Genomic DNA, 9,523 nt, shown 5'->3' with positions numbered 1-9,523 from the left:
CCATGGGTATGCCTACACTAGCTCATTAGTTCAAGCTAGGTAGGCAAATGAGGGCAACCGGAGTTGCAAATGAAGCCCGGGATTTAAATATCCCGGGCTTCATTTGCATGTTCCCGGGCGCCGCCATTTTTAAATCCCCCTTAGTCCGAACTCACTGCCCACGGCTAGACTTGGCAGTTAAACGTTAATTCCATGAGGAGTAACAGTTAGTTTGAACTAAGGAGTTAGTCGAATTAACATTTAACTGCCGCGTCTAGCCATGGGCAGTTAGTTGGGTCACATGGGAAGAGCCCAGTGGGGTAATCTGGGCTGCTAGTCCTTATCCCAGAACACCAGGCCCACCTCCCATCTCCTTCCTTCCATCCCTCCTATCCAGTAGCCAGGGTGCAGCATAACCTTGCCATCCCCTAAGAGTGCAGGTATGCGGTGTGGCCAAGACCTGCCCAGCGTGTGACAGACCTGGGAGAGCCTGCCTCAGCCAGGGGCCTGGCCCTGATGTTCCAGTGGGTTCACCCCTTCCCTGAAAGGCCGAGGTGCAACACAGCAAGCAGGGCCCCTCGGGGTGCCACAGGGGGAAAGCAGGGAGCCATGGCCCCAGCAGAAGGGGGCAGTGCTTTGTGGACAGAGGGGGCCCAAGGGAACCTGAGGCTTAGCAGGGGCAAACCTCCAAAGGGCTGTGCCTCCACAGTGTTCGCCAGAGCCTGGGTGTCTCTGGGGGGGAGGGAGCTGTCAGTACATGGCTCCTGCCCCGCCCCTGGATGTTGCTGGGTGGGAAGCTCCTCACCATTGCAGACCTCCAGGCCCTCACTACAGGGTAAGCCCCACGCAGGCAGTGCCTGCGCTTTTAATCTCTGGCAGGATCCACTCATGGTCAGGGATTCTCTCCGCTATCTTGGGTGGGAGGGAAATAATTAGCAGTGCTGTCATGGGATGCACTGAAGAAGCAATGCTTTAGCCACTGCTGGGGACCAGACCCCCGCACTCCTTGCCCTTACCCTGAAAGTTGCACATGGGGTCCCACCGGGGCAGTCAGGAAGCATCTGCTAGTGCCAAGTCCTCCTGCTCCACAGCAGGCTGCTGGGAAAGGTGTGCGCCCTGAGCTGAAAGGTTCGGGGTTGTTGAGAAGGCAGGAACTGGAGGGGAGAGCAAGGATTCAGGGGGTATGAACTGGGGCTGCAGGAGAACTGGGAAAGGAAAGGGGGAACAAAGAGAGGAGCGGAGAGGCTGAGGACAGAGGCAGGCGGCAGGACACAGAGTGACATGATATGTCACTTTGTCATCCTGTGGGAAATTTTTTTGAGAGGGAGAGATTATATAGTGCTAACCAAAGTGGAATGTATGGTCACCTTGAGAGAGAGAGAGAGAGAGAGAAGGAAAGAAGGAGAGAAAGAAAATCAACTTTGGAGTGGTCTTCAGTTATTAAAAACAATTAATTACTCAGAATTAGATGTGAGCAAAGTTTTAATATATTTTCTATAAACATATCTGAGTTTTTAAACTCTTCCATTTTGATTGTGTTCACTTCTCTGTTCTACTCTAGGATTTCTGTCAAAAAGTTTCAGGGAAAAATTGACTTTTAAGATGACATAGGAGAATATTCACCAAAAGTAAACTATGAAGGCCCAGATCCTACAAGCTGCTGTGTGTGATTGAACCACCATGCCCACATAAAGCCCTATCCACTTAAGCTGGCAAGATTGGGTCAAAGGTGAAAAGTTAAGTATTCACCCAAAAATGGATTCTAAATGTTTTGCTTACACGGTGAGATACCATCACCTTCTAGTGGCTGGACCATAGAGGTATGGGATATGAAATCTGGTCACCTCCCTGTAAAATCTGGTGTTTTGTGTGTTTTTATCCTATTCTACACAGATACCACGGTGCTTTTACCCTATTCTACACTGATACCATGTGGGGAGACCAGTATTTCTCAAACTGCGTGTCGTGACTCCATAAGAAGTTACAGAGGGTGTCAAATACCCAGAGAGATACCGTGTCTTGGTTTGGAGCTTGGGATCTGACATACACCCCCATCCCTAGGCTTCAAAGACTAAGTTCACGCCTGAGCCCCAACGTCTCCATGACTACCGTTAGTTCAGTAGCCTAAGCCCTGTGACCTGAGCCAGGCTCTGAGACCCACTGCTGCTTGCTGGGTAGATGCACCCAGGCAAGTTTATGAAGGGCAGCTACACCAGAGAGCTTATAGTGTGCCGCTGAATTGACTCAACTGTGTACAATAAGCTCTCTAATGTAGCCACTCTAATACAATAGCAGAGAGCTCGCCCATTGACTTAATTACTCCAGCTCCTGCAAGCAGCAGATCTATGTTGGCAGGAGAAGCTGTCCCGCCAACAGAGTGCTGTCCACACCAGCCCTTATGTCAGCATAACTTTATGTCACTCAGTAGTGTGATTTATTCATCTCACTGCATGACAGTTATGCAGAGTAAGTTGTAGTGCACCCATAGCCTGAGCCTACTACAGCCTCTGAAATAAGAAAGCACAGTCTTTTAGTTCAGGCAGCAACTGTTCATGGGTTCAGATCCAGAGATCCCTGGTTCAAACCAACCTGCCATGATTTCCCCATGGTGTAATGAGAGGCCTGGTTTTGACATGTCTCATAGCCACCTTATATATGGACTTAGCATAATCCATAGCCATTTTGTATGCTCAGCTACCATAAGTTGTAAAAATAAAAATAGAGTCAGAAGAATTCAGCCTCAATAGAGACTGACAGAAAAGTATCAGTTGCAGCATTTATACCAAGGATTCATATATATATATTCACAAAGTCACGAGATTCGGAGAGAATGGACAAGTTAACCTTGAGTTTCTGCAAGCAGTTTCTTCCTGATTATAAAAAGTATAAGGTTTTGCTATTGCAAATGTATTCCACAAATGAAGCATAAAGGTAAGTAGATCTTGAGAAAAACTAATGAGTAGGCTGTCTTAGATATCTGAACTTCAGTACAGTGAAAATGATTGGTTAGTGGTTTTTTGCATTGACATGCTTTGAGTAAAATAATTAGTTAAGGTATTGATAAGACAAACTCTCATTTTAACCATATTAAGGGTCAAAAAACAAGTTTGTTGGAACTTAACTCTGGGATACAGATCAAATCAAAGCTGCGAGGATTTTTAACCCCTGCACAACTATACGGTTTATACTGGAGCCCTGGACAAGATTGAGAACATAAGAACAGCTATTCAGGATCAGATCAAAGGTGCATCTAGCCCAGTATCCTGTCTTCCAGTTGCCAATGCCAGATGCCCCAGAAAGAGTGAACAGAACAGGGAATCATCAAGTGATCCCTCTTCTGTCATCCGTTTCCACCTTCTGACAAACGGAGGCTAGGGACACCATCCCTACCAATCCTGGCTAATAGCCATTGATGGGCCTAGCCACCATGATTGGACCCTGACTGGCCTTTAGAAGGCATAAGTCTACTTTCCTGGAAGCAGTGAGTATTAGATGCTTGGTGTGTGTAGTCTGTTGATTCATTGTTAACGGCTAATAAATACACATACATGTTTAAGAATATTTAATTTGTAACAAGGGCTCCATTACTAGGAAAAGCTCCTGTTAACTAGTAAAAGGCCACTGGGATCCAGAATTGCGCAAATAACAATGGATGTCACAAGTTTACACTCATCCATCCCAAAGAACATACACAAACAAGGGTGAAAATCTTGCTACACAAAAGACAATGGCAACACTCTCATTGGCTTAAATGGGGCCAGGATTTCGCCGCTAGTGTCCTTGAGGATATTTTTTTTTTTTAAATTGGAAATGTCTATGCAAAAATCTATAAACCAGAAATGACTCCCTGAAACTATTTAGCTTCCCCCGGTGTCAAGAATAAATATATAAGTAAAAATTCTAAGCTACTAACAGACTCATGAAGAGAAAAAGAGGCAAAATCTGCCAAATTGTTCACTTGGAATTCAGCTCTAATCAGAAGGAAAAAGTCTCATTTTTTATCCTTTTTAAACATCACATTGAAAGATCTAATGTTTCATTTTGACAGGCTGTTAACACACAATTCCCAGTGTGTCACCAGCATCCTACCAGAAAAACCAACAGCTTTGTTTACATTTTTAAATTAAGGGATTTGATCTTATTTGCACAACTTCAAAATGGGGTCCTTGATCTTGCTCGCTTTTGCTATCAACAGCAATTTGGTGTCTGACAGTAACAAGCACAGAATTTGGCCCCAGAACTGCAGCACTTCAGAAAGAGCAATTGCTTTTGAAATATAACCAAATTACATCAGAAATAAGTATAATCCTAACTTGAGACATTTAGATAATAACGCATTTGGAAAAGACATAATGGAATCTCACAAGCTTGAGGTGCATTATTTTATGTTTAGATCTTTTAAAGCATGCTCTTAAAAACGTGTTTGTTTCTAATGTTTATAAATGTAAGCACTGTTTCTAGAGAAAAGGGAATCACTTCCAATTCTCTCTTTATACAATGTTTTGTCCATCAATATCAGGGCTGTAGAGAGGTTAAGGGCTAGATTCTGCAAGGTGCACAGGACCCCACTTAGAACTGATGGCACCCAACTCCATCCAAGTGGAATCCCCATATTGCAATATCAGGTCATAAGTAACGTGCCCTAGACCACCATGGGTGCTGTCCTGCACCTGGCTGTGGCACGACAGGCACACTCACCTCTGTTTCCTCTTGGTCTCTCCATGAAAAGAATATAGTTTCTCTCAGTGTCCATTAAGAACCCAACTTGAGGGCAGGGTTTATTCAAGTACACATGCAATAAACCATAGTAAACACCATTCTCACAGTGAAACACAAATATATACAGCCATTTATCAAGCTCCTCACTTGTCAGTCCACCAGCACTGAGTTCCTAATTCTTTTCTTCTGCTCAAATTCAGTCCAGCTCAGCTCCTTTCAGCCTCCTGGCTCTGGCTCTTTAGATCAACAAAGTAGCCCCTCCCCTGACTCCTAGCCAATTCCTCCTTCCTAGGATGGCTCTGCAAAACCTTCTACTTCTCTGCACACTCTGTCTCTCCAGGCAGTTATCTGCCACTTTTCTTGCATCTCCTGTCTGTGCTCCCTGACTCACCAGGTATCCCTCTGTCCCCATCTCTCCTAGCTCCTTAATAGCCAATGATGCAATCACACCGTCTTAATTGCCAGACTGGACTAACTTCATTTAAAGAGGCCAGTCACCCTAGGACCAGGTCCATGTCAGAATCAGGAGTAGGAACAAGGTACAGAGCTGGTCAGGGAATTTTTTTAACAACTTTTTTCCCCCCAAAAGTGGAAAGTACTGATTCATCAAAAAGCAAAACCTTTAATTAAAGTATATTGATTTCAACAAAACTTTTTATCGTGAACCTTTCTCATGCCCAGGTTGGAATTTCTGAGCAACACCTACCTCAGAATAGCCAATAGCTCCATGGTTAGGGCACTCACCTGCTTTGCTCTGAATCAGGCATCAAGCAGTTACTGGTAGATGATCCCCAAAAGGTTTGTGAGTTCAATTTGGATGCTCCACTGCACTTTGATCTGAAAATCAGACAGGAAATCACAGAAGAACAAGTTATGATTCAACAAATGTCCAATAGGTCCTGATTTCCAATGGGACTGTCACTAGCACAGCCTCTCCTGCAGGATATCTGTTACTGCATTGTTTAGAATCATAGAATACTAGAACTGGAAGGGACCTCGCGAGATCATCAAGTCCAGTCTCCTGCTCTCATGGCAGGACTAAGCACTGTCTAAATCATCTCTGATAGATGCCTATCCAACCCGCTCTTAAATATCTCCAGTGGTGAAGATTCCACAACCTCCCTAGGCAATTTATTCCAGTGTTTAACTACCCTGACAGTTAGGAACTTTTTCCTAATGTCCAATCTAATTCTCCCTTGCTGCTGTTTAAGCCCATTGCTTCTTTTCCTAGCCCATTGATTGTCTGAAAGCACCACAGGAAAGTGCAAAGCATCCAAAAAACCTCTGTGGAAAGGTAATGCTTTTACAGGCATCAGAATCCATCTATGTTTGGTTGGTTCTTTGATCAATAAGGAAATCATCTTTATATTTTAAGTTAACACCCCTGCTGCTATCCCAGTCCTCCCACTATTTGATCATAAGACTATCTCTGCACTTCTTTGATCTGAAAGACTATCTCTGCACTTCTTTGATTTGCTCCAATGAGTGGTAACATAACCAAACTACATATCTTCACTGTTCAATCATGTGGCACTGAGACCACTTACAGAGAGAAAGAATAAGACTGCTCTGCAGCCTTAGCTGAGAGCCAGCTGTGTTTTAGCTCATGGGACAGAGGCTCATGCACTAACCTCAGGGCTACATTATCCATTAAGCACAGTAGGCACAGTGTCCAGGGCATACGAAAAATTTAGGGCCTAAAAATAATGCATAATTGACTCAAAAATAAGAAAACTGCTAAGTCTCCACTTAATAATTTGCTATTTTTATTAGAATACATGTGCAAATGTTGAAGATCAATTAAATGCAGGTGTATTAAATCTTTAGTCAACAGACCACATACAGGTATAATAAACAACCTTTCACTACCTAATTACCAAGGTTTCCTGTAAGCTGGGTAGCAGCATGGCCTTACCGCTGCCTAATGAGGCCCACCCAGGTGCTCAGGGGCTGCTTCGCAGGGAGCTGTCTTACTGGGGGGAGGGGTACTTCTCCCTCAACAGCAGCAGTTCCATGCTAGAAACAGTTTGCCTCTTCCAGCTGGTAGGGAGGGGACATAAGGAGGAGGGGGGCAATCAGTGGCTGTGATGGGGGAGTAAGGGGTGTCCTGGCTAGGTTAGGAGAATATTGGTGTTATTACAGCAACTGGGTTTGGCTGCAGTTTCATGTGAGAAACTTAGCACTCCCCAGCCTGCTGGGCTGGGAGGGAAAGCAGACTGCATGGTGTAGGTAGGGGGTGGGAGGAAAGGAGGTGGGTGGATGCTGGCATCTGTGTGGTGGGTAGGGGGAGTTTGTTGGGTGTCCTGACTCTCTCCTGTCTGGGCTGCAACTGCTGGTGCAAGGGAGATATATAGGACTCTCTTCTGGGCTGGGCAAAGGTGGGGAAGCAGGTTGCATGGGGGAGAGGGCATGGCATACTGATATGCTGGAGAATGGGGGCTTGTGGCTGTGTGGGAGATGGGGATGCTGCTGCAGAAACTTCATTGTCTCATTAATGCATCAGAGGGAGCTTAGTCAAATATGTCTTCCCTTTTCTTGTTGAGGCTGGAGTGAGGATGGGTTGGTATTAATGGCCAACTGACTGGTGACAATTACGAGATCTTAAATATGCCAGGAAAATATTAAGGGGGGGGGAGAATAATGTAGCGCCCACTATGCCTACCTTCATGCCTCCAGCTTCCATCCCGGACACACAGCACACGATCCATTGTCTACAGCCAAGCACTAAAGTACAACCGCATCTGCTCCAACCCCTCAGACAGAGACCAACACCTACAAGATCTTCACCAAGCATTCTTGAAACTACAATACCCGCACGAGGAAGTGAGAAAACAGATTAACAGAGCCAGACATGTACCCAGAAGCCTCCTACTACAGACAAGCCCAAGAAAGAAACCAACAGAACTCCACTGGCCATCACCTACAGTCCCCAGCTAAAACCTCTCCAACGCATCATTAGTGATCTACAACCCATCCTGGACAATGATCCCTCACTTTCACAGGCCTCGGGAGGCAGGCCGGTCCTCGCCCATAGACAACCCGCCAACCAGAAGCAAATTCTCACCAGCAACTCTACACCGCACCACAGTAACTCTAACTCAGGAACCAATCCATGCAACAAACCTCGGTGCCAACTCTGTCCACATATCTACACCAGTCACAGGACCTAAACAGATCAGCCACACCATCACTGGTTCATTCACCTGCACATCTACCAATATAACATATGCCATCATGTGCTAGCAATACCCCTCTGCTATATACATCGGCCAAACTGGACAGTCCCTACGTAAAAGAATAAATGGACACAAATCAGATATTAGGAATGGCAATATACAAAAACCTGTAGGAGAACACTTCAATCTCAATGGACACACAGTAGCAGATTTAAAGGTAGCCATCCTGCAGCAAAAATCTTCAAGACCAGACTTCAAAGAGAAACTGCTGAGCTACAGTTCATCTGCAAATTTGACACCATCAGTTTAGGATTAAACAAAGACTGTGAATGGCTAACCAGGTACAAAAGCAGTTTCTCCTCTTTTGGTGTTCACACCTCCACATCAGCTGCTAGAAGTGGGCCTCACCCTCCCTGACTGAATTAACATCGTTATCTCTAGCCTTATTCTGGCCTGCATATTTCTACCTGCCTCTGGAAATTTCCCCTACGTGCATCTGACGAAGTGGGTCTTTGCCCACGAAAGCTTATGCTCCAATACATCTGTTAGTCTAAGGTGCCACAGGACTCCTTGTCACTTTTGCAGATCCAGACTAACACGGCTACTCCTCTGATAAGTAGCACCCACTACTAGACTTGTAGAGCAAACACAAAGCAGTGACTTCTCAGCAGTTCTAGATGAAAATATTTTTCACCTAGTATCAGGAGGGAAAGATACAGAGCTTGCTTTTGGCCATCCTGCATTCAAATCTGCTAATGCAGAATTTCTCCACCCTCTTTATTTGTCTGCCCTGGGTCTGTCTCCCGCCAAACAAACTAATGTTAGCTAGCATCTCCAGCTAGCATTTCCAGGCAGATTACGTCCTGTTAACAAGCACCCTGTTAACATGCGCCCTAAACATTTGATCCCTGAAGAAAAAAAGAAATGGAAGGATTTCTGCAGAAAACAGGGGATTAATATTCTGGCTTTCTGCTCGCTAGCAAGCAAATATAACCCCCACAAATACATGAGTTAATATGTTTACCAGCAGCAATGTCAAGCTCACTGCAGAACATACATAAACTCAGGCAGAATTGGAAGGATGCTCTGTTAGTGAAAAAGTCCCACAACACCACTAAAACATGGTGAAGTAGATCATGCCCAGACATATATATATATATATGCAGCCCACTTGGCTTTCCTGCTGCTTTTTAGATCCAGACGTAAACCAGTTTTTGGCTTCTGGTACAAATGTAACACAAAGAGGAAGACAAATAACTCCAACAACCGACCAACCTGAAATCTTTACTCTAGGCTGGGAAAGAACACCATCCACATTTTGATTAGGTATCTTGGCCCCTTCTCCCAGTTCATTCAAACCCAGGACTGACTGTCCCCTCAATAAACCTAGGCTTTAAAGCTAAAACAACCCAACAGTTATTTCTTCTAGCATTGGACAGAAAGGTTTCACAGCCTACATTTCTTATGCAAATGCCAATTTAATCCAGCTTCCTCCTCTTGTTTCCAGTCCCTAGTTAGCCACAGAGGCACCAGCCTTCTTTGAGGGTTGCCAGCTTGGGCAGTATTTACAGGATAGAGATGGTCCTCTTCCCTAATCCCAAAGTAGTCTACTAACCCCTTCCTGTCCTGGCCACAAAATATTTGGGTAG

At 44.9% G+C, this 9,523-nt stretch overlaps 2 long non-coding RNA genes across 3 annotated transcripts in view; both read right to left on the bottom strand.

Moving 5' to 3' along the window:
* LOC112544891 (uncharacterized) overlaps positions 1 to 5,202 on the bottom strand; it is a 37,016-nt gene extending 31,814 nt beyond the window's left edge. Inside the window, exon 1 of one of the 2 annotated variants that reach the window (XR_012903393.1) lies at positions 4,678 to 5,202. This is a non-coding gene — a long non-coding RNA (uncharacterized LOC112544891). The remainder of the gene's footprint in view (positions 1 to 4,677) is intronic. The other variant, XR_012903394.1, reaches the window with a different exon arrangement.
* Positions 1 to 9,523, bottom strand: part of LOC142829107 (uncharacterized) — a 136,005-nt gene that overhangs the window by 103,793 nt on the left and 22,689 nt on the right. The window contains exon 2 of the long non-coding RNA XR_012903395.1: positions 5,443 to 5,535. This is a non-coding gene — a long non-coding RNA (uncharacterized LOC142829107). The remainder of the gene's footprint in view (positions 1 to 5,442; positions 5,536 to 9,523) is intronic.

Source organism: Pelodiscus sinensis, chromosome 4 (genome assembly GCF_049634645.1).
Source record: "Pelodiscus sinensis isolate JC-2024 chromosome 4, ASM4963464v1, whole genome shotgun sequence".
NCBI classification, from domain to species: domain Eukaryota; kingdom Metazoa; phylum Chordata; order Testudines; family Trionychidae; genus Pelodiscus; species Pelodiscus sinensis.
Note: the sequence above shows the minus strand (reverse complement) of the source record. Positions and strands in the feature narration are given on the sequence as shown.